Source organism: Ambystoma mexicanum, chromosome 10 (genome assembly GCF_040938575.1).
Source record: "Ambystoma mexicanum isolate Mex_15411 chromosome 10, UKY_AmexF1_1, whole genome shotgun sequence".
Taxonomy (NCBI): Eukaryota; Metazoa; Chordata; class Amphibia; order Caudata; family Ambystomatidae; genus Ambystoma; species Ambystoma mexicanum.
The window spans coordinates 1,704,914,384-1,704,941,191 of NC_090932.1; the positions used below are offsets into that span (position 1 = coordinate 1,704,914,384).

At 42.2% G+C, this 26,808-nt stretch overlaps 1 protein-coding gene across 1 annotated transcript in view; it reads right to left on the reverse strand.

Moving 5' to 3' along the window:
• Positions 1-26,808, reverse strand: part of LOC138492751 (transmembrane protein 132D-like) — a 4,310,707-nt gene that overhangs the window by 3,607,023 nt on the left and 676,876 nt on the right. The window lies entirely within an intron of this gene.

The window sequence follows — 26,808 nt, forward strand, 5'->3', positions numbered from 1 at the left end:
ATAGCAAATTTCAGGGGGTTTTCGGTTTGACTTGGAACCATAACGTCCCTTTCACAATGTTTTTTTACTGAATTTCATAGGTTTTTAGTAACGCAACATAACCATAACTTCCCATTATCAAAGTTTTTGTTACTGAATATACATATACATGGTGTGAATTTGATAGATGTTTACTTGGATTCCCTTACTTTATATACATGTAACATAGAATATACTGAACCCCCTGCTAGTGATTTTGATGTCCGCGGACTGTGCGTATGTCCGCGGAAAGACGCAGACAACATCAACACTACCCAAAAACTCAGGGGTTATCTCAGATTGTTCTATCATGCCATATAAACAATGAACAAGTTAAAAAAGCAGCACATGAACACATTATATGTAATAATAAATAAAAAGTGGAACCTAAATATATAACACATCAACTGTCCCTTTAAATAGCATATGTACTAAAATGGAATATACCAAAACAAAAAAGATATGCCTCCAACATAATTACCTCACAGAAACTGCACAGCAAGAAGCAACAGCAGACCTACACAACAGTATCAACAAAACATACCAGAAACTAGTAAGTAAACTTCATTTTTCTTATATATTTGTATACTTTCTGTATTAGGTACACTAAAAGTCATATATTTTTTTTTTACACAGAAATGTCCAGTACTTTGGAATGGCTTGAAATTAATAATCATTACTTTATGTGTACTTAACACATTTTTTTTAACAGAACATACAAACAGTGAAAATAATACAGCAAAACAAACACTAGAAAATGCTCTGTAGCGCATGGAACAAAAAATGGACATGGACATGGACAATTTAAATCTTTTAAAACATTTTGTGGAGGAGCACATAAAAGAAAAAAATGAAATATCATTGTCTCATATGTACCTGTTCCCCCTCTCCCTGTCCCAGTCAACTATCCCCAAACCCTCGGTACCTAGAACAACGTTATGATGAGACTCACATCCCTTCATCCCCTCCTCTCCAAACCCCTAATTCCCATGTATTTGTGTCAGTTTCTGCTTCCCCCTCTCTATCATACATTTTATATTTATATATAATTTAAAAAAAATATTATGTGTGTTTAATTCAGTCCTTTGTGACTTATTCTTTTTAAATAGGCAGTTGGGGTGTCCACGGACAGCACAGCTGTCCGGAATGGCCGGAATTAAACAAAATGGAGGTGTCCTAAGGACACTATACCTGTCCGTACTGTCGGCAATCAAAATGGAACTGTTCTTAGAACACACTCGATGTCCGGAATGTCTGCAATTAACGAAAATGGAGATGTCCTAAGGACACAATACCTGTTTGTACTGTTCGTAATTGAAATGGCACATGTGCACCACACCTATCGGTCCTACGAACATCGCGCCTGTCTGTAACTGTTTGTCGCACGTGTGTCGCACTTTAATTAGTTTGAGGACCTGAACACTGTCCGTAGAACACCCGCGCGCATGCGCACAACCATTCCTGCACATTTGGTGTCCTGCGGACAGCCGTCCCATTCACGAATGTGTCCAAGACGTCATCATGTGACCGCAACCACGCTGAGCATGTGTCCTGATTTGCGGACACTGTACAGGTCCTCGAACATTTTAAAAGTACTTTTTTGGACAATCCAAAGTATTTTACAGTAAAAGATCACCATTGCACATGTCCCAGACAATGTCCTTGGCGATCTACATACTTTTTTGAACTTTTTGAGCCTTTTTTTGGTGTTCGATCTGTCCGCGGAGTGTGCACCTGCACCCCTAAAAAGGCCACACCCCAGAGCTCATCCTCATTCTGATTTTATACTACTGCAGATTGACTAGCTTTTTTGGCTTTTGCCACGCTTGCTGCTCTTGCTGCTTTTCAATCATCTAACCTGATGGCATCCATGGTTGCTGCTGCTCCAGCTGGTGCTACTTCTGCCTCAGCACCAACCCAACCCTTCCACCACCACCACCTCCCCAAGGGCCTGCAGAGGGGGAACAGGCATGAGGATGTAGAGGAGATGGATGAAGAGGATGAGGTAGTGAAAGTCCCTACTACCAGCACTCGCCGTGAGCATTGGGTGTGGCGGTTGTTTAACACTCTTGATGGAGTGCCAAAAGCATGTGCGAATAAGGTCACCTGCAATCAGTGTCACATGGTGTTGAGTCGTGGGAGGCGTGGTTCGTACAGCTTTGGTATGACATCAATGAAGCGACACCTAAAGTCGTTCCACGGAGGGGCTATTCGCAAGGTTGTACCTTGTGATAAACATAGTAGGTTGAGTACCTCTATAACATCCTCTGTTTCAGTTCCTGTCACCACAAGAGACACTCCTGTAGGACACCGCATCCCTCCAGCTGCCTCACAGGCCATTCATGATGCTGTTGACCCTTAGCTTTTGAGTGTCACAATATTGTGTATGTACTGCGACACAGTACTCTGCAGGGAGGAGAACCTTCAGAGTGCTTTTTAGACTGCGGTCAAGGAGCATGAGAAGGTCTGCTACCTACCTAAATAACGCAAACCCTACATCTTCCTCTCTCCACTTGCCCTTTCTTATCGCCGTGGTTGGTGTCCCCTCTTTACCCTCCTTTCCCCTCCTTTACTTGTGTGTCATGTTTAAAAAAAAAATATATATAAAACAACAAAACCAAAAAAAAAGGCTCTTTTCAGAGCCACCTTTCACAGTTTCAAAAATAGAAGTGACAAATAAATAGTGCTGGGCCTTGTGCATTTTTTAGAAGTCTGCAGACTATTTGCAGACATTTATTTTTTGGGGGTGCTGCCCTATTATAACCATTGCATTTTTCTATGGGAGGAAGTGGTGGCTCTGAAAAGAGCCTTTTGGTGGTGTTTTTTTGTGTTTGAAAAATTTCAAATGGTCAACACCTCCTGCAAAATGGCTTGCTGTAACTCCAAAAAGGTCGCAATGCATTTTGTACATTTCTCAGAAAAATCTGACTGCCAGCATAAGTAAGATGGACTCCATCTCTCCAAAAAATGTATGTGCTACGAAACATAATATTTTCATTGTGAAAAGAGGACATGCCAACATCTCTTAAAAAGGCACAAACAGCCTTATTGACATTGCACCTCGCTTTTTCCATTTGTGGACCAAATGACGAAGAACGCAGCCACATGTGTCTCTGCGCAATACGAGAAAAAATTACTTGGGAATTTGGAAACATGTCCATAACCTTCCCAAGTCCTTCTTTCATTGCAAATTGCAAAGAAATTCCAGACACATGTCTTAAACTGTTCCCTCCACAATTAATTATAATTATGTCTAGATGATGCTGTGTCTCCAAAGTAGTACAGAGAGGTACCAAGTCCAGCCACTTCATTACACGCACTCCATGCCAGTGCACTTCCACATGAGGGAATTCAAGGTCTGCAGCTACTCCACAGGGTTCTGCATGCACCTCCGACCAATAAATCCATGAGTCTCCCAAAATCCAGATAATCTGTTTTCTGAAACACACAGCCATAGCTATCCGTTCTTCACTCAGGAAAAGACTTTCTGACAAACGCTCTCCTTTCATAACACACCCAGTAAACTTTATTGACCAATCCCTTGTTCTACTCTTTCTCATTTGCATGCCTTTCCACCCCTAAATCCCTGTATGTAATACTCAGTGTCCGCGGACTACTGCCATGTCCGCTGACATATCGAAAATCTGAGCGTGATGGATTTGAATTTAAATAGTATGCCCCATTTCCTCTTTGAGGTTGGGTCTGAAAAGAGCATTTTTTTTTTTATTTTGTTCGCAGATGCTTGACAGACACCTGTTATTTTGTATTTATTTTTCTTACTTTACTACTAAAATCTTGACATAAGCTTTTCCAAAGCAACCCTTACATTCCAAAACAGCATGGCATTCCCCATAAAAGATAAATAAATGCCATCTTCTTTCAAATAAACAGCATTACTTGAATCAATAGTCTCATTATTCCAGAAGAACATACCATCTCTAAGCATGAAAGCAAACATGCCTCGGTTGATTGCACACCTAGCAATGTTTTGCTGAGGACAAAAAACAGAACTATTGACCCATATTGCCCTAGGTACTAAAATAAAAAAACAAAAAAAAACAGAAGGACTTGCATTACTGCTTGAACCAAGTGTTCCAAATCTGCCAACACAGTAGGAACACTGACATAGCCCAAATGCAGAGCACCACAGTGCAAAACTACCACATGGGGACTGTTCATCCTGCCCCAATCTTCACACACGTGTACAATTCCCTGTACATTGCAATCAAGCAGAGTGCTCCACACCACCTCCAATCCTTTAACATCAAAATTGTTTGCCACATTCCTGCATTGAGCATACTGCTGTAAACCATGCACAAACATATCTCCAACCACCAACACCCTGACATTCTCCACGTCTGCCATCTTCACTACAAACAGTCTCTTTCAACACAAATCCACAACCTCAACACCTGATTGCCTAATGCCTACAGTCCCCTTTCCATGCTGGATTTGCTGGAAAACACCAGATGTATCACACCCTATCCGCGGACAACCGTGGTGTCTGTGGACCGTGTAACTTTTAGACACTGCTTCTAGCATTTCGACTTCATTCTCTGTGCCATTCCCTCATTGGATACAGCTAAGCAGTCACACAACCATCCACCATTCACATCCAAGACCTCTCCCTCTAACTCCATCATCATAGTTCAACACTTCAAATGTACTGTTGATCACTCTGAGTACAAGTCTCATATCATTGGAAAGCACCTACTACAAAAACTACTGTGAAACTCTCCAAGATTTCTACTTGCAGCTGCATGCATATCCACATGGATGAATACAAACTACAGGTATGCATATTTTATGCACAGTACATGTACAACTCTTATAAAGGCATATGAACAGAGTAACTGCCACTTAACCTGTATAACCTATGAAATGAACGTACTGCAATTTTTCCCATCTGCTATATTAAACTATCACTTCCACACCTGTCTGCTATATAAATTCTTTTTTTACACACACATCTATCTAAAAAAGTATAATATTAAAAGATGGGAGAAATAACAGTATGATTGTAGAAAAACACTTAGTAGTTCATTATAAAATGACACACAACCAGGATAAGTTCATGCATCTTTATACACTCACACAGATAGACACTATCATTAAAAAGTTCCCAGCTGAAATAACACCACTGCCTGTGCATCACATCCTTCTGCTTTATTACCCACACCTTTACAAATACATACATTGCGTGCTTTTCTATACAGTTTCTGCCATTTACCCTATTAGAATAGCAACATAAGTATATGATTATTTCTTCTATCTCCTAACATTCAATAACACAGCCTTAAGAAACCAAGTGAGTTTCATACATTTAGTATTATACTCATTTGCAAAGCATGTTGAACTAACATATTGTAAGTAAAATATAAAGGCTGCACATAGACAAAGGAAACTGCATGCACACACTATGTTCCATTATCAAACAACAATACTACTACAAAAACATAAAAAAATCAACATCTAAATTAACAACAGTGCTATAGACACACTGAATTACTAACTTCTTTCTTTTGCAATTGCAGTAAAGACCACTCTCCCGAAAAGCAGCAGCATCTGAAGTACAAACATCAACTCAGAAGAAACCTGTTCATTCCAAACAAAAAAAGTAAGTACAATACTACCATAATGTTTTAACAGTTACTCAAACACACTGTGGGATTGATTCATGGAATTTGTGTGCCAAAAAAACAGGGATTTGTGTGCCATTCTGCCCACAAATCCCCATTTGTTAAAGAGAGATTTGTGGGCAGAATGGCACACAAATCCACGTTTGTGGCGCACAAATTCCATAAATCAGCCCCTAAACTGTTAATATTGCACAACAAAGAACTGTTTTAATTCTATACCATTAGATTTAGTATTAGTGCTTCTCCTCACCACTAGCTTACTTTGTATTGTCATCTGAACCCCAGTATAGTAACACAGAAATACACGAATAGCCTTCCCAACTAGTTGTAGCTGGCCATTACACAATCATTCGCCTCCACATACATCCTTACCATCATACTCAGACACTCATGCACACAGCACACATATATTGCAGAACAGCCCAACCCATACCTTCTTTTTTTCCCAATAGACCCTAAAGAATGCCTACCAAAAAGCAAGTCTGTAGAAAGCAAGGAAACAGTAGAGCAAAGGAAAATAAGTGTCCAACATTAGCATCCATCTTTAGCAGAATTTGTACAAAAAATTCAAAAAAAGATCTAATAAAGTCATTAAGTGAAACAAAACAAGCTTCCAGTACAAAAATGTTGCCTCCTCTTTCAAAATGTAAAACAAAACAGAAGGTGATTAACAAGAATTCAGCTACCACTACTGCTAACACTGCTCCTATAAATCTAGATGTGGTGGCAAGTAACCATACCAAAAAAAGTATTTTAGAAAAAATGTTCCGGCACAGAGTCCTTCAGAATCTTATAAAAACAGGAGAGAAATCATGCACAACCCTTAAAGCCTACTGTAGAAAATTAATCTTAGAAGCTCTCATGGACAGTGCAATCCTTCTCAAAAGGAAGTTATTTATTTTAGTGTTAAAAAGAATGAAACCACTAACAAAACTAACTACTAAACTACAAAAAAGACTTCTCAAAAAACACAGGGGCTGATTCATGGAATAAATATGTGCCAAAAATCTTGACGCAAGCAGGCGTAAGCTGGTGCAAGCATGAAAAAGCAGGCGCACGTGCACGTGCTCGATTCATGGAAGGTCCTGTGCGTGTTTTCCTCTCGATGTGCGCCAAACCCGTGCGTGAGGCACATGAGTGCACACGTCACTGCAACATCCAGAACGTTGTGCGCAGAAATGGCACACAACGTTAGCGCACACACCAAAAAGGGGGCAGAACACGGGGCGTAATGCACGGAATGGGGAACAACGCGTCAAAATAAGGGCGTAACTGGGGATGTACTGCTGGGAAGTACACGGAATGGCCACACGCAGGCGAACCACACGTATTCATGGAATCGAATAGGGCAAACACACGCACGGCCAAAGACACATCCGCCACACGAAGGCAGGCGGCAGCATCCCTGCGCATTACAAAAGTGTGCACAAACAAAAAACACGTATTTACAGCTACAATGAATGTCCCATTCAGTGGCCCCCTAGGATACATGACGTGTCACGCAATGCACAGGCATCCCCGAAAAGCAAGAAAAAGAGATAAGCGACCCCCGTTGCCTACGTGTGTGTAATAAAACACAATCAGTACACTGTGGCAGCCAGGAGCCCCAAAAATATGTACGCGATGAACACGCAGGCTAGTATGCCCATGAAAAAAGGGGTATGCGACAAACATGGACATGTGAAAAATAGCGTGTGCAACTCACTGTCTGCCTTGCGTGTAGAAGAAGAACGCGTAGCCAACACCCACCCGCTGTGAAGTAATCACATCTGAAACTCCCCACACCCACCCGAAATACACGTACCCAGGCCAATTCCATGTAAAACCCCCCGCGAACCCCCAAAATACACGTAGCCAGGCCAATCGCGTGTAAAACTTCCTGCGCACCCCCCCAAATTCACACAGGCTGCCCATCCACCCTCCTTATGCCCCGTAGGCAGCCCATCCACCCTCCCCATTCCCCACAGGCAGCCCATCCACCCTGGCCATGCCCCACAGGCAGCCCACTCTATAGAGATGGCTTTTTCCATGTTTTACACGTGATTGGCCTGAGTACGTGTATTTCGGGGGTGCGCGTGGAGTTTTACATGCGATTGGCCTAGCGCGAGCAGGGTACGTGTATTCTGGGGCATGCGCAGGGAGTTTTACACGCATTTTCGTGGTTGGGGACTGTATGCTGGTCGACTGGCCTTTGCGCCATGTACTGGAATTGTGCAATATTTTTGGCGCACGGGGCAGGGTTGGGGGCGTAATTGGCGCTGCTGCAGGTTCGCTGCGCCACTCTGTGCCATGGCTGCTTATGGATGTAGGAATCTATGAATACGCTGTGCGCCTAAATGTGTTTTGGCGCACGCAGCTTGCGCAGACTGCAGCACGCGCACGCTGTGCGCCAGCCACTTGCGCCCCTTGCGTGCCAAATTCTATGAATTATCCCCAGAATGTCAACAAAAATAACTTCTTAAATATCTCTGGAGGTGAATGGAGTCACACCATGAGCACAGAACCATATTTCAATGAAGAAGCATACAAATAAAAACAAACAAACACAAATGCCATACATAGCAGTGGACGAGGGTATGAAAAACGTAATAATACCATAATGGAACAAGAAATGCTGCTTACACAAATATCCCCAGAAAACTCAGTATCACCTCTCTTCCGACGGAACCAATACGTCCAGTGTACAAATGGCCGTGCACGTCAATGTGTAACATTGACAAAAAATCTTTCAAATCTTTACTCCAGTTCCTCAATCAGTATGTGAAAGGCAAAGACAAATTAAAAATGAAATTACTACAAAAAATGGATACCTGTCCAGTGTGTAAATACACAGGACTACAAAGACCTTCATTAGCCTGCATTTCAGGACCTAATTACAAAATCACTTTCCATCATATCAAAATGATATCAACACATCATTCAATTATAAGAAATCTAGTTCATAAACTGTACTATGCTAAAAGTCCAGCTTCAGCATTAGGCAATTTAAATAACAATCTTCTACATGGTACAGCCAAAGACCTACTTGAAGAAATAGAGCATATCCAGAGAAAATATTTTGGAAGTGAAAGCCACTTACAAAATGCAATAGCTTTACAACAGACTAGGAACAATTCTCACAAATGGCAACTGTCTACTACACACATACAAAAAAGAAATATTTAAAAACATGTAAATGTACATCCGTTGAAGTACCAAACCATGTGTGTATGTGTGGCAACAGAACTTTTTTTTATAAAAGTAGCACAAAAACTGTAGACATAACATACACAATATAAGACAATGAAGATTCCAAATGGTTTGAATTAGCTCTCTACCTCATAGCAGAAGACAAAGACGAAATAAATGACCCCTTAATACTTTGCAGTTACTGCACTGCAACACTTGACAACAACCAAACTCCCTCACATGCTATCACAAATAACTTGGAATTATTCCCACTACCAAAACCCTTGCAACAACTCAATTTATATGTGAGCATCATAATACAAACAGTGCATCAATTTAAAGCAATAATACGCCTTCAACCAAAAACAGCTAAATTACCTCCCTCTGAATTAGTGAAAGGCATTTGTGGCAAAGCAGTTTATTTACCATTAGCTCTGAAAGAAAACATACAGGAGTGCAACATCCAATAGATCAATCTTTAATTGTCTTAGTAGATGGTGTACCTACAAAAGACAAAACAAAAGTGGCAACAACTCATAGACTTACATAAAGTTAGACAAGCCTTGCAATATCTAAAAGACAATAATGAATACTACAAAGAAATTAACATTGATGAAGAGTCACCAGAAACAGGTCAATTTGAACTTCTAGATCCTGCTACAGTATTCAATATTTTAGACCATTATGCAATTCATCCATTACACTCTAAAGACATGATAAAAGATGCACTAGAAACATACCAAATGCGACAAACCAAATTATCACCTCTACTCTTTCTTACTGGGAAAGGAGGATGGTACAGTGATATAACCACTCAGATAACAGCATCAGAACACTGCTTGTTACAAATGTATTCTGAAGATCCCAGATTTAGACAAAATGTGGAATACATATTCCACCTACTCTTCGAAAGTGAACTAGCAACCCTATGCTATGGAGTTGCACACACATTGAAATCAGGTACCCATTTTCAAAATATGTGAGCTATTCAATTACTACAAAAAGTGCAAGAAAAAGATGAGGTTCTACAATCAAGCATTACAAATCTGTTAGCAAACATGCGTGGTACTAAAGAATACTGGTTCCGACGTCACCGAGATGTATGTTGTATAATAATAAACCTTGGCCCACCCACTTGGTTTGTTACATTAAGTTGTGCAGAATATGCATGGGAAGATTTACATGATTTCCTACACATATCAAACAAAAACAAAACAAACATAGATATACTAACACCTGGAGAACTTTGCTCTCTAGATCCTGTTGATGTTTCAAGTTATTTCCATCATCGCTTCATTGCTATGCTACATTTTATTTGTAATAAAACTGTTCCTCCCCTCAGAGAAATGCAACACTTCTTTTGGGGAAAAGAATACCAAGCCAGAGGAGCACCAGATATCCACATGCTTTTATGGATTAAAGATGCTCCTAAATTTGGTCAAGGCAGTGATGCCACTGTTTTACAGTTTATCGAAAAATATGTCATTTGTGAAATTCCTTCACAAACAACAAATAGTGATCTTCATGCACACATTTTACAATTTCAAAGACACAAATGTGGGAAATATTGTCGTTGCAAATACAAAAACAAAGGAAAATACTACACAAAATGCTGCTTTGTTTTCCCTAGACCAGTTACAGCAACAGGTCAAGTAAACAACTTCATGTCTTCAGTTAGACATAGTGTTAAAGGTAAATCACCTAAGAACACATATTACATAAAAAGAACAGAAGAAGCAAAATATATCAATGATTACAATGCAATCATTGCCCTCTTATGGAATGCAAATATAGATGTGCAGTACGTTGCAGACGATTCCATTGCAGTTGCACAATATGTTACAGCCTACTTTACCAAAGCAGAAAAACAGAGCTTCAAGACCTCTGGGATAACCTATCATTGGACAAAACACTATCTCAGAAATTGTACAGCTTAGGCATAGAAATGCTCTCTCATAGTGAATGTGGCTGCTATGAAGCTGCAGACCATTTAACCATACTGCTTTGTATGGAAAATCTGAAAATATAGTATGGCTAAGTCTTGGTCCTGCTAAATCTAGAAAAAAGAGTTCTCAAATCATACGAGGACATAGAATCAATAGCCAGAAATGATCCCAAAAGCCAAGACATTTTGAAAAACAATTTACTAGTAACATACTACCCAAACAGGAGTACCACTTTGGAAACAATGTGTCTATACCATATAACCCAAAACTTCACATACAAAATAATATAAAACCAGATGAAAACAAATGTAGATCCAGAGTGACAAATTGTGAAGGCAGCATAGTGAAACTTACCAAACCAAGCTTAATTAATCATATCAAATTGTCATTAGAAACTCCTCAACATAAAGAACTATATTACATGTCCCTGCTACAACTTTTTAAATCATGGAGAAAATAAGAATAGTTACTAGATATCTATGACTCCTATGAAGACGCTTTCAAAGCAAATGAAAGCACTATAAAATATGTAAAGTTTACACAGTACAAAAAATGTTGCACAATGAACAGCAACACAAAGAAGAACTCCAGGCCCAACTACATAAGGACACTCCCGACAGTAGTCAGCCTTCTGTTACAGGAAGCCAAGAACCACTGGGACAGCCGCTAATAGCAAATGAGGCAGAATTAACTATGACAGAAGTAGAAAACATCATGTGTCACTATGAAGAAGATACAGAAAACTTAACAGTACTGAAATCAAAACTGAACAATGAGCAGCGTAGCATTTTTCAAGAAGTAACAAAATAAATTGCACATGGTGTAAAACATGAAAATAAAGAATGTACCTGTCAAGATTACAAACCTATACTATACGTCAGTGGTCAAGCTATTTCAGGAAAAACATTCTTAATCAAAATCATCAACAAGTTGCTTCAATAATTGACAAACAACAAACTGTCAGCTGTTGTAACTGCCCCCACAGGTTTAGCTGCCTACAACATAGGTGGTGTCACTTACCCCGATTACTACTCCTTCCAGTAGAACACCAAAACAAATTAGAATATTACAAACTTTCTACAGAAGCTGCAAAGGAACTACACAGAGTTTTGAAACAAATGAAAGTGCTACTAATAGATGAAGTGAGCATGGTCTCCAACCTAATGTTGGCTTTGATTCACCTCAGATTACAAGAAATATTCAAAACAAACTACGAAGAGCTCTTTGGAGGAAAACACATTATTGTTTTCGGAGATCTTCTTCAATTGACACCAGTGAAAGGTGAACCTATTTTTAAAACCTTGGGGCACAAGCTCTGCCGTAAAACTGTTGGCAGGATAAGAAATGTCAACCTATGGAAACATTTCCAATACAGAGAATTAACAGAAAACATGTGCCAGTCTGCAGACCTCACATACGCCAACATTTTAAAAAGTATTAGAGTTGGTGTACTATCTCAAGAAGCACAAGGAATATTAAAAACCAGGCACATCCATGCACTGTATGGCCATAACTCATGTGCTACTGATCTCATGGAAAAATTAGCACACAAAAATGTCAATTGTATGTACTTGATGCCAACTCTTGCAAGCTGTTCAAAATTCAATGAAACAATGTTGAGAAAAGAAATGCAACCAATAATTGAAATTTGCTCCACAGACAAACTGGGCGTACATGGTACGACACTACCCATGTGTCAACAAGCAACAACAAGACTAAATACCTTAGAAAACTCTATCTCCAACACAGCTGGTTTGGAGAAAATATTTAAATTATCTTTAAACTGTAGAGTAATGCTTAAACGTATCCTTGAAATGGAGCAAGGACTAGTTAATCGAGCACTTGGTACAGTTGTTGACTTTCAAAGATACCACGTGACAATAACATTCAGTTTGTCAATATTCGCCCTGACAAACTATCAGAAGTTAAAAGGATAGGACGCTCAACAGCCCAATTCCTTCTTTCCAAAGACATGTATGTACGCAGAGAACAATTTTCTCTAACTCTAGCATACGCAGTCACCATTCACAAATCACAAGGTCTTACCCTAGATAAAGCATTGATAGATATTGGGAACACAGTCTTTAAAGAAGGCATGAGCTATGTAGCATTATCACACTTACGTACACTAGACGGTCTATTTCTAATCAACTTTGATGCAAGTAAAGTAAATGCTGATATTCCTTTCAATTTAGAATACAACAGACTACGTTCACTATACACCCCCATCTAAAATCCTATCCTGTGCCACAAAAAGCAAACGTTGTAAAAGAAAACTACTTAAAACAGAAATTCAACAGGATCTCACTGCAAATCCTCCAAATAGAGTAAATAAGATAATACTTCATCAATTACTACAACCAAAGAAGAATCTACTACTCAAAGTAACTCAGGTACTTCTTCAAAGAAGCAACACACACTCTGCAGAAATGACTTGGACACACAGAACTATCAGGTCCATTCAAATTTTCGAATATAACTGGTGTAAATTGATATGCAAATGTAGCAATACATATTCTATTCCAATTGCCACCAATAATTCACAACATTTACTTACACAATACAGACCAATTGTGTTTGAAAATGTTAGTCCTTCATAAAAATACAACCAACAATTCTGACAACACATACAGTGTTCATGGAATAAGACAAGAATTGGACTAGTGTGCTGGAATGGTGAAATTCACTATAAACTCACAAGACGCTCCACAAGAATGTCTAATGTACTTACTACAAGTACTGGAAAACAGAAATATACCTTTAAATGAAATCTTCCAGATTTCACATATGTGGAAACATACATGCACTCTCTGCAACCATGTGGCACAGGAACAAATCCCTAATGAACGATTTGTGTATGTATCCATACCTAACTGTGAATCTATTCCATTTCAGAAACTTGTACACAATGCAAACCATGGCAGATTATGTAAAAAAAGAGGGGTGAGGCGCGCACTCCATTTCCTGGCCAATATACTACCTGGAAAAGGAAAAAGAATAAATGGGTTGAATCCCAAAGTGTCCAATTCACTTGGATAGATCCCAAATGTTGCAAAAATATTCACAGGGTTAGATCCCTTGTGCTGCATTTTTACTGCTGTTCTCCTCGTCCTAGTGCTTTCGTATCCCAACTCTCTTCAGGGAGGCTGTGTTGCCTTCCACTTCAGGTGAGTCCAATTAAATTGCTAATGCAGTTTCTAAGAACTATGGGAGCTGTAGTGAAATAATTTGTTCAATCAAGGTGACCAAGGAAAGACTCCCCTCCAGGACCACACATCTTACCCTTAGCAGGGGGAGGGGGAAACCCATAACTATGATTGGACACTTTGGGATTTAACCCATTTATTCTTTTTCCTGTTTCAAGTAGTATATTGGCCAGGAATTGGAGTGCATGCCTCACCCCTCTTTTTTTACATGTAATTTGTGGCGATCCGGACTCCAGAGGCTGCAGCACCGGGGACATTTTTCCCTACAGTGGAGAATCATAGTTATGGTTTTTCCCCCTCCCCTTGCTAAGGGTAATGTGTGTGCTCCTGGAGGGGAGTCTTTCCTTGGTCACCTGAATTGAACAGATTATTTCACTACAGCTCCCATAATTCTTAGAGACTGCATTAGCAATTTAATTGGACTCACCTGAAGTGAAAGGCAACACAGCCTCCCTGGAGAGTGTTGGGACACGAAAGCGCTAGGAGGAGGAGAACAGCAGTAAAAATGCAGCATAAGGGATCTAACCCTGTGAATATTTTTGCAACTTTTGGGATCCAACCCTGTGAATATTTTTGCAACAATTGGGATCAAACCCAGTGAATTGGACACTTTGGGATTTAACTCATTTATTCTTTTTCCTGTTTCAGCTAATATATTGGCCAGGATTATGTACTACCTGCATTTCAGATAATCGCTCCACCTTACAAATATAAACACATAGTAAATACATAATACTAATGCTTCTACGTTACAATGCAGATGGTACCAAAAACAACTACTAGCTGACTGGATTCACACATGGCCAAGTATCACTTGGTAAGAAAACCTTCACAACAATAGGTATAATGTACCACGCCGGAGCCACTTCAATAAAAAAAAGAATTGTGGGTGGTTACCATTACCCTAAAGCAGAGATTGCCAGCAAATCTTATAAATGCTTATTTAATATTCTTAAAACCAAAATTTAATAACTAATCTGTGCATAAACATTAATAAAACTTCAATTAGAAAACTACAAACAGTTAGAATACGCCAACGGGTATCTAACTGCCCCAAAAAATCAGCAACAAACCAACAGTACATTAGCCAGAAACAACAAATAAACACTGAAAACAAAGTAAGAAATATATTGAACCATAGCAAAAAAAGGTTTTTCTTTTTAAATCCAGCATGGATTTGTTTTCCCACAGACCCAATGATTTAAGAAACAAACACAGAAACTGAGCAAATTGCACAGTACACTGGTTTGTAAACTACTAAATATGAGGGTCAAAATAATGCAAAAATGTCTATTATGCAATGCAATAACTCATTATGAACTACCTACACTACCATGATCTTTTTTTTTTATCACAGAAATTAAAAAAAGAATATCTGCTCCAGTTACCCAAGTCATGAAAAAATGTATCCAATCACAAAAAGTCAAGCAGTAAGTATATAATAATTCAACTCACAAATACTGCTCCATAACACAACCATTGAAGCAAACATCTAACCATACACCAAAATCCAAAATGTTTACTTTCATGAATATGTTATACTGCATTGCGTGTTACCAAACTCTGCAATCTTAATTGCATGACATAGCTAAAACTTCACATACAAACTGTACAAATCAAACAGTACACAAACAGTAGATTTCTGGATATTTGATGGATGTTTGATTCTATGGGTGTGTTGTGTTGTGGTGGTTGTGACCATGGCCTAGCATCTTGGGTGCATGGCCTACGGCTTCGGCCATGCGCCCAAGACTCTAGGCCCTGGCCATAACCACCACAGCATAACACACCCATAGAATCAAACATTTTAACTGTACTATAAAGGCTACTTATACAAGATATTAATTACAATCAATGATGTTCTAACAACCCAAAACCAATATCATAGCAAAGTAAAATAGCCAGAAGGGCATTTTTTATGTCCACGGACAGCCAAGATGACCACAGACATGACAAACACATCAGGGGCGCCTGCCACCTAAACAAATACAGCATTTGACCCATCTCTTACTCCCCCCACCCTCCCCAAGCCCGCTTACACAACATCAAACTTCTTAAAGTTGTATTTTTCCCCATTCGTCGCCCTGCTGTCCGTGGATCCAAGATGGCAGAGGCATCAAAACAATACGCCGCACCTCATGCTTCAAACCAGCCAATCAGCGAACACATTGCATGTCCGCGGACATGACGTAAGCCGATTAGCCAATCGGTGTCCTGTCCGCGGAGCGAACAGGGAAATTTGTCCGCAGAGCGGACATAGATATCACTAATTTTATTAGAACTACTTTTTGGTTGTTTTTTTTAAAAAAACTACTGGACAGATTTACAGTAAATTTTCTAAAGCACGCTTTCGGAACCAAGCTGCTGCTCCTGCCGCAAATTTGGTGCAAATCCAGTGCGGTTTGAGCTGTAGGCGTGAGCAAAGTTTTTTTCCCATTCACTCTATGGAAAAAAATAAATTTTGGGACTCCCTTATAACTTTGCCCCCCCTGCACCAAACCTCACTAACCTTTGCAAAAAAATTCACAGTGGACCATATACTTTTTTGTGAAAGTTTGGTGAGAATTCGTCCAAGGGGAGCAAAGTTATAAGCCACCCAAAAAGTGCTCTTCCTATGGGATTAGCAACTTAACCATAACTACAAGGCCACTACCATGGACTGTGTAATGAGCTTCATCTCTACGAGCTTCAATCATCCCTGCTCTGTTCATTTGTTTGTATTTACAAGAGGAAATTAAATTGTTTACCTGGCTGTGGAAAAGCCTTTAATTATCTACAGTAAAACACAAGGATAATGACATAATTGAACAATGTGCATGTGTGATAAAGTATAGATGTTCAAGTATGGGCAATAATGCATACATGGCATGTAAATAACTCACACATTACCTGCAAATGTATTGTCATCCTGGTGACTTATCAGGGTAGGTTAATCTCTACCACTGGTGCAAAGTAGAAAGAACTCCTAAGGAGGTAACTAAAAGAAACACTGTGCTAGGAGTTGAACGATAGCACGGATGCCTGCCCATGAATGTGGGTGGTCTTACCTGTTGCTGTGCGCATCACGGTATAGTGGCAGCAAGTAGAGAATGACTTGACTCGCGGGTATGCTACACTGTTTGTTAGGTCTCAAGCTGCCGTTGCTAGGTGACGTGACATCATGTAGTATGCAATGACGTCACGTGCGCCTCACGTCCCACACCTCCCACACGTCCTGGGGACAGCGCACAGGAAGGCGGCCATGTTATGAATGACACCAAGTGGTTGGCAAATCTTCCGGCAATCTTGCAGTAGGAGATGAAATCATCATAAAGCCTGGTAAGTATAACAGTTAGACTAATGGTGGTCCAAGAATGCCCAGAATGCCACATACATGTCAAAGCGGGAGCCATTACGTACAATACATAATGGATGGTCCAATCCTGTGAAGAGTTCTAGGTGACTGCTAAATTATGCATTAAATAATTGTATGCATAGCTGTGTAGGTAATGTGCTTGAGCTTTGAGTAGGGAGCAGGAGTCCCAATGAGAAGGATCTCAGTCTTATGGGGATTAAGGCAGAGATCATTGGAAGTGCACCATGCCTGAATAGAAGACAGGTAGTCAGGAATAAGAGAGGAAGAGGAGGAGGCAGAGAAGGGGAGCTTCAAAGAGAGCTTCATGTCATCTGTATAGCACTGGAAGTTAGGAGAAAATGTTGGAATCAAATGGGCTAGAGGGGCAAGGCAGATAATGAAAAGCCAAAGCGAGAGGATAGAGACACCACAGACAGAAAGAGAAATGGGGGAGATAAAATGGCCAAGTTGAACCTTGGAAGGTCGGTCCGAAAGGAACAAGGTCAGCCAGTGTAGAGCCAGGTCTGTGATGCCAAGGGTGCTGCAGAGTCGCTTTATCAGGGTGGCATGATTGACCATATTAAATGCAGATGTTAGGTCGAGAAGGATGAGAATGGAGGAAGCGTTTGTTTGTTTGTTTATTTATTTATACTGCACTCCAAACCCGGAGGCATCTAGGCGCGTTACAAGATACATTTTTGGCTTACATGTGAAATTAGTGAGCAGGTCTTCACAGGTGTTCGGGAGAGCAGTTTCTGTGTCTCTGGCAGCTCTGGAGCCAGACTGTTGTCCGTGAAGGCAACCAACCGATTCAGTGTGTTGGATAAGCTGGATGAATATCACCTTCTCCAAGAGTTTGCCCAGGAACGGGACAATGTAGATAGGGTGGTAGTTTGCTGGACAGGAGGGGTCCACAGAATGCTTTTTATAGAGAGGGTGCACCAGGGAGTGCTTGAGGGGTGAGGGAAAGGATCCACTGGCAAATGAGTGATTGGAGAAATTAGCCAAGACTGGATAAAAAGAGCCAATGTTGTCCTTGATGGTTCTGGAGGAACAGGTGAGCACCTGTTTGGATGAGACTTTCATAGAGCGGACTTGTGTAGAAACCTCATCAGAAATTATCAGAGAAAAAGAATGGAGAAGATAGAGGAGCCAAGGGAGGCTTGAGAGAGGGTAATGGAGAAGGGCACGGAGTAGAGGAGAGTGAGGGGAGGATGTCCTGAGTTTTGGAAGTGAATTGCGAGGCCAGACAGGTGCAGAGGGCCTGTGAAGGCAGGGGGAGATGGATACTACAGTAGGGTTGGCAAGTTCCTTGTTGATTTTGAGAAGTTATGTCATGTTGTTAGTGGCTACGAGATGTGGGCCTGGATATATAGTCTGTATTACCTTTGGAGCATGCAGCAGGCTAGTTTCTCAGCGGATGTGCTCAAAGCCTTCCACTTCCGCTCAGCCACTCTGCACTTGCATTTCAGAGTGGCCAGGTTACAATCAAACCAAGTGTTGCATTTCAAGGCAGGGTTCATGCAGAGCCTCATGAAAGGGGCAAGGATGTCCAGAGTGTTGGAGATGGAGTGTTGAAGGTTAGTGGAGGCAGTGTCAGAGGAAGAGTCAGTGGTAGGAGGGGGAGTGAAGGTTGCAGCAATTGGGGCAGCTGCCGCTCGCATAATTGGTCGGATGAAGGAGAAGGAGACTGGCAGTGCGGGTGGAGGCTTAGGTGGGGGACCAAGGAGATCAAGGTGAGAGGATGGGAAAGTATGGTCAGACCAGGAGAGAGGAGTGGTGAGAGGGTTGGAGATGGGGAAGTCGGAGAAGCTGAGAGCATCAAGGTGTGTCCAGCAGAGTGTGTCGGACTGGAGCCAAGGATGGAGAGTGAAAGAGAGTCAGAGGGTTTGTGGAAGAGCCCAGAGGTATCCGTTGGAGTCAAGGTGAATGATGAAGTCCCTGAGGAGGAGAAGCTTGGAGGAGGAAGTCAATACAGAAGAGGTGAGGTCAGCCCATTAAGAGAGGACAAGGGATATCTGGCCAAAGGGCCTGTAGGTGGTGGCCAGAGTCAGAGAGAGGGCAGCAGAGACATCAAGCCTCCAGACAAGGCATTCAAAAGAGGAGTAGGTCTGCATGGGTATGATGGTAGCAGGGACCCACTGTGGGAAGATAAGAACCACTCTGCCTCCAGGCTTTGTAGACTGGGTTTAGAGATATAATATGATATGATAGGGCATTTATAACAAGCCTATACACAAGTATTTCAAGGCGTGACGAGGCAAGGGAGGGGGAACAGAGGGAAGACAGACAACAATCCTACTAGGCCAGGTGTCATTCAGATTGTGCTAGTGCATGGGATAGGGGAAGTTGGAAGTGCGGGGAGGGGAAGGGACAGTGCAGTACATGGGCATAGAATAATAATAATAAGTAAGTAACTGCCAGCAGGTGGCAAGTGCAAAGGTAAGTGCAGCCATCAGGTGTCAAGTGCTGGTAGTGGGACTGCAGGGATACAGAAACAGTCACCAGGTGTGTGGGTTGCCAAGCAGGCAGTGCAGGTGTCTGTGACTGGCGGGAGAGGGATCTGGGCCCGAGAACAGAGGGTGGCCAGGTAACCAGTGCAGATTTAGTTTCAGCCAGGAGGTCAGCAGGGGAGAGGAGGAGAAAAGGCAGAAGCAAAGAGAAAGGTTTTGAGGTGCTTCCGGAACCGGAGATGGTTCTCCTCAGGTTTCAGGGAGGCAGGGAGTCTGTTCCAGAGGAACGCCCCAGCCGAAGAAAGAGATGTACCTCCAATTCGTATCTTGAGGATCTTGTTGCCATCAGGGATGAGAGTGTCATAACTTGCAACAGAGCTGGCGGGGAACCATGTCTCAGTGAGAGCAAGGACATTGAGGTAGAGTACTCAAGGAGGTGGCAGATATCAGAGGAGTATTTGACGGCAGAGCGAGAGTTGAGGGCAGCTAAGTGGACCAGGTTGCCACTTTTGAAGGTATTCCAAGGAGGGGTACAGGAGTGTGGTACGTCTATAGGTAGTGGCAGAGGAGCCAGGGGGATGACAAAAGGAGGGGTGGCAGGAGAAGGGAGGAGGTCGAGGAGAGAGGGGAGACACCTGTCAAGAAAGAGGAGGTTGTACCGAGAACCCTGGGCCACGACAGTGGCATTCAGATAGACATTAATCTAGACCCCGGAGGACTGGAAGGATGCCAAGTGTACCTCCCAGTGGCTGCCACAATTAATGGGAGAGGAAAAGAAAGAGGAGAGCACAGAGACCATGTGGGGAATCCGAAGGTTAGGAGATGGAACGACAAAGAGGATGTCAGTGAAAGTCTACCTTAAAGTAGCATTGACATTGATGTCAGCAATCGGCAGGCCGGGATGCAAATCAAGAGATCCTTCTTGAACCTTTTTCTTTCAGACGTTGAAAGAGGAACAGGATAGGTGACAGAGTATCAATTAGAGCAGATAGGGGTGATTGTGAGTACCACTGAGGAGAGTGCTGGGGAGTTGTATGAAGGGTAAGGGGGTGGAACTGCAGAGAATGAAGTACGCAGCAAAGCAAAGAAGGTGTGAGAGGATTGGCCTAGGAGGAGAGAAGTATAAAAGGGGAGGACGAAATGAGAGAGCAGCAATTTCAAAACAAGCAGATTTGATTTTCCAAGATGGAAGGTAAAAAAGTGTATTTCAAAATCACACAAATAATTTCAGAACAGGCAGATCAGATTTTATTATCCCTGAGGGTAGGCAAATAGCATATTTATACTTAAATTGCATAAGGACGAGGTGATCACAGATTACTGCCGCTCAACCTACGTTACATCAACAGTACATGCAGGACTGTCACGTTCGAAACAGAGGGGCTATCAATGTGCTGACGGCATGCCAGTGCAGCACACACCCCTAGTGGCTAGACTCATAGACACGCTGCAGCTCCCATTAGCCGTAATGTTTGCGAAGTGCTTAGCCAACACGAGGGGGGAGGACGTGCTTTCCCACGACAACAAAGCAGAGGACACAGAGACCAATGCTAGCAGCTTACTTACCCGGATGCACTCTGGTGACAAGAAAGCACAGGGAATTCAGAGATTCCATTTGCATTATTGCAGCTTGTGCTTACGCAGCTGCATTAGCCGACCCATCTTAATAAAGATGTTCTAGCAGCTCACAACAGGAAAGACTGGTTCTGTCCCAATTTGGCAGAATATATCACCACTTTTATGCACACCTGCATAGTCTGCCAGAAATTCTACTTGGATCACACATTGCGTGTAGTGTGAGGAGCAATACCATGCCTAATGGTGCCTTCCAACAGCTCCACATAGATTACCTAGAAATGATTCAAGTATGTAATGGCTATAGGTACATGATTGTGGCCGTGTGCCCATTTTCTCGCTGGAGCAAAGTTGTTCCATGCTCACACCCTGATGACCTCAGTGCAGTGGAATTCCTTGTCAGAGAGGTGTTCCCATGGAGCACCTGCGTTCAAGACAATGGACCTCACTTCGTACAGTTAGTTTGTGAGTATATCACAGCCCTGCTGGGGTTTAAGCATACGTTTTCCTGCACTTATCAACCACAAGCAAATGGAATTTGTGAACGGCTCAATTCCCTGCTCAAAGAAATTATTGCTAAGACAAAAGAGACACGGGCCCGCATTACAACTCAGGCGCTAAGGGTTTAATGGCGCCGTCAGCACCGTTAACCCTTAACGCCTGATTACAAGTGTCCCTTTGTGGGTTGGTGTTTAACGCCTGCTTTTAGCAGGCGTTAAAAATCCAACCCGCAAAGGGACTTTGGAGATAATTACGGCACCGTAATTTACGGTGCCATAATTAGCGCCTTCCCCATTCCCATTATGCCCTATGGGGGCAAAAATGGGAATGGGTAAGGGCAAATGGTGAATGGGGAATTACCACCCCACTCACCTTGGAATGGGGTGGTAATTCCGCCATCCACCATGGCGGAATCCTAACCTTAGCGGCATGGACCATGGTGCTAATAGCACCATGGTCCTCCGCCAAGGTTGTAATGAGGGCCACTGAAAGAGGGATGACTTCATTGCCTGCCTTAGCATTGTTTGCATTGTGCAATCAACCTGGATCTATCCACCATTTAACCCCTCATGAGGTGGTGACAGGACAGTGCATGGGCCTCCCGCTTGCTCTTCCCAAAAGAGCGCTGACAGATGCCCAAAATGTTGCCACTGTACTTGGTGATGAAATGCAGGAATATATTTATTTGTTTATGTCCAGTACCTCTTTTATCTCTCAACAGTTGAAGTCTCGGCTGGGGAGGTCGAAGAAGTATGATGAAGATAAAATACCAGTAGAACAATCAGAACTGCTTAAGCATCCCCCTCTTTCTTCAGGAGATAGAGTGCTTTTGAGGAACTCTGTTAGAGCGTGGCACAAGCCAAGACTCGACGGCCCATTCATGGTAGAGCAAGCAACAGATAGAGCCGTACATGAAACTACCATGGAGATGTCAAGCCCTGCAGAGGTAAGACCCACCCGGACCAAAGCATAGATGATCCAATGCAAGAAGAAGAACAAGAACAGGAAGAAACATAGCAACAAATACAGACAAAATCATGAACTATAGTTAGACAAGAGAACATTGAAAAGCCAGATTAGGCCCACTATCTTATCTTCACACTAGGTTACTACTGCAAACCCTTGAACTGACTTTCAACAAGTAATTTCACACATGCATGAACATTTAAAACCAATAGTAGCTTTGGGACAAGTGATACCAACAAAGGCCTTTGTCTATGCCTTTTTTATCTGTGTTGCACTCACATATGCAATATTCATTAGAAGCAACGTGCCCATTATTACTTTGCTTGGTGACCCAAAGGTCCAATTCCTTTTCGAGCAATGGTTTATTGCTGCATTAGCACGATATTACAACAGAAGAGTTTAATTATCACAACAAATGATAATGTTGAGCATTAAGAGTTTTGATAAGTGTTGGTGTCGAATTTGTGGACAGAGCCAGAAACACACTGCATTGTAAGGCATGGAAGCTACAGCTAAAGCACGGGTATTGCCATTTTCTGCATTCTGCTGTCTCTACCTCTTTACTCTTTTTTGCATTACAAAAGGTTGCATTGTCTCACGCACATACTGAAGTATATCTTAACACAATCCCTATTCCTGATATCTCCAAAGCCATATTTGGGCGAGTAACCAGTGCTGGCCGAGAAGTAACAAGACTCGGGCGAAGCAGAGACATAGATTTTGAACATGTAAATGCATATCTAGCGGATTCAGCCCACATGTCGAACACCGTGTGGTATCAGCACGTGATCAAGGTGGGGAAAGAAGCAATGAAGGAGAGCTGTTATGTGTGCTCTCTCATCCCCTGTGCCATGAGTGCTTCCAGGACATTCATAGCCAAAGAAGTCCCAGCAGCCAGTGCACAATGCCTTATGCAAATAGCTCTCTGCACAACCAGGGACCAATTTGAAGGAAGATGAGCCACACTGAGATGGGTATCAGAGAAGATATTTCCGTATAAAGATAGCAACATCAAGACTCAAGGAATGATAGATGAATATTGGAGTTCAGACAAAATAATAGAATTTGGATGGCCCAAACAAAGGGGAAGCAAGAATAGTGATACAAAAGGAGATACAATGTTCAAAGACAGGAACGAAATAGACAAGAGGGCTGCCAGAAGGCTGGGAGAGACCTCAGCTGCTGACGTATGGACAAGTATTAATAGCAGAAGCATGGATGGGTGGAATGGTAGGTAGTAAAACACACACACTCCTGAAAGTTCCAGTAGAAGTAGTACAAAAAGAAAATGATGATTGTCTCAGAGAATGGCCGGCAAGCGTCAAACTGCTCACATGGGTGGAGAATGAAGCAGGTCCTATGCTAATCTTACCACTCGAAAATTCTTCCCTGTGTTTCCAGAATGATGGTCCAGTGAAAATTGGAGTGAAAAAAGAATGCAAACGAACGTCAAAGATACTGTATATGAAGATCAGTACTGCATTGTTCATGTGTTACTATTGGGTCTGCGGGTCCAAGTGTACATGCAACTACTGCGAAACTGGGAAGAATATGCCAACTAGTACAAAACAACACACATGCATTAGAAGTGTCTCGAAAGGACATACAAGTAGATGGGTTCCCCAAAATGGAGGCCCACGGAGGCCCACCAAATGAAGAAGTAATCTCTGGAGCTCATAATGGTGAAAAGAGGAAAATACATCTCATCTAAAATGGAAGAAGCACTTGATGCAATACCAGCCGAGCACAGGCTGTTTAGCATATTTGCATCAGCTGTTCCAGGGGTCCAGGCCAACTCAAATGCCAAATGGATCCAGAGAACCAGATGGGAACTGTTGCAGCTAATACATTCAACAATGAAGGGGTTCAAGGCCATCAAAGAAGAACTGAGAGCTGTTCGACTGATGACACTACAGGACAGATATGTTCTGGATCTCCTCACAGATATGGAAGGAGGCATGTTCTCCAAGATCAGAACATCTTGCTGCACATATGGCCCTTCCACAATATACTGGAACACTTATATGGGCAATAATGCAATTATCAGACCTGCATGCCAAGAAGTAGGGCAGAAACAAACCCAGTAGGAGAAGATGACGGCTGATGTATATTTTTCCTGGATAGCAGCATGGATGGCTAATGGACTGGAGGTGCTCATAGCTGCCTAGTGCTAATACTGCTACCTTTCTGTGTTATTAGAATTGCTATAGCACAGTGCAAGAAGACCACTGAGAAGACGATAGTGATGAGAATATTACTCGATGTAGAGACAAAAACAGACGGAGAGACACAGACTTTCGATGTGTTACAGTCACACCATAAACAATGTATTCTGTTCCCTCCAGGCACAACATTCTCATTTCCCCCAGATCCACGCAGCTATATGGGAAGATGGTTGCAAGCCCGGCGGAGACTGCTACTATATGACCTAGAGTCAAGAAGAACAAGTAAAGTATCATGGTCACTTGGAAGGAGTGGCCAAAGTATGGATCTCAAAGTGCGCTTGAACAGGGAGAATGGTCAAGGAAGTCTGGTTGATCTATTGGCCAGAGGGGGCAGGGGTTGAAGAGGTAGACGTAAACATGGCCCGCATTGCACCTATCCCACTCTCATCTCGGCAGCAGAGAAACAAAACTTATACATCATTCCACAGACCCTCCTTCCCATCTGAGATGCATAGCAGATGTGAGAGACGCTATTCACTCAGACAACTATTTAGACCATGTCCTGATGACATAATTGAAGAGGCGAGATTGCAATCGATGGAGCAAGTAGACTGACTGTAACCTCAAACAAAGCCGATGATGTCCCGACCGACACCATGACGCAGATGCGTTAGACATGAAGTACATAGGCATCGGGAGGTCAGCTCAGAGCAAAGTGCTCAGCTTGGAAGCAAGGCGATACAGAGCTACACAGATACGATCCCTGGGTCCGTGCTTAGAATCCACTGGGTATTAAGCGCATTATAAATAACCTATAATATCTAATATCCCTGCATGAAGTTAAGCAGACACCGAGATTAATTACTGCAGTCACGAAGAACATGCTTATGACTCATGTAGCTAGAGGACAGACCTATGCAGAAACCGCATGTCGGACAAGAATACCAATGGACTGCTTGCTGTTGCTTAAACACAACTAACATGGACAGCGATGATAACAAAGATGGAAGCCACAGCCGCATTGAAATGAATGAGAAGACATTGGAAAGGATCGCGTGCACAGAGGGAGACGTGACATGCTATTTTAGCTGAGACATGCAGACCAGGCTCCCAGTGCAGCCACTGTGCATATACTTGCCAAGGATCCGGGGGGCGTGGGGTGGTTAGGTTAAAAGAAGAGATTGGACACCTGCAAAAATACAAGCTGAAATTCCTCGCAAATGCAAGCAGGAGAAATCAAGTTTGTGGTCCCTCACACATGATCTGAACCTGCAAGACAAAGCCTATTAATTCTGATCCAAGCTAAGGTCGCTGTTCCCATCCAATGTCGGGCAGGATGATACAAAAGTGATACCAAGTTCAAAGCCAAATATTCTGTCTCAAGGCCTAAAGGATCGGAGATGGTAACTTGTTGAGAACATGCAGCACCTTCAGGGCCGTTCTCACCACCTTGAATATTTGGACTTGCCTGGTAACTTTTCAAAGCCCCAAGGCAGAGAAGACCCGCTTTGCCCAATCCGTATCCAACTTCCAGGTTAAGCTCACACTTCGTTACACCACCCAATCACAGACACTAACATGAAATGGTTGTAGTTGCAACTTTTAGGAGGTGGTGCAGGAGGAGCCACAAGATATGTATTACCCATTCCATGCACCACCCCCTATATCTATATACATGTCTATGTTACTAACCAAACCCGTTCCACGTTAGGTTTGTAGGGTGTATATTCATTTTTGTGACATCACACAGCATCACAACGGGGCGGCAGTCTCCAGATCGGTGAGCAACTGTTGGATAATGTTGTATTGTCCACCTGTTGATTTTTTAATAAAACAG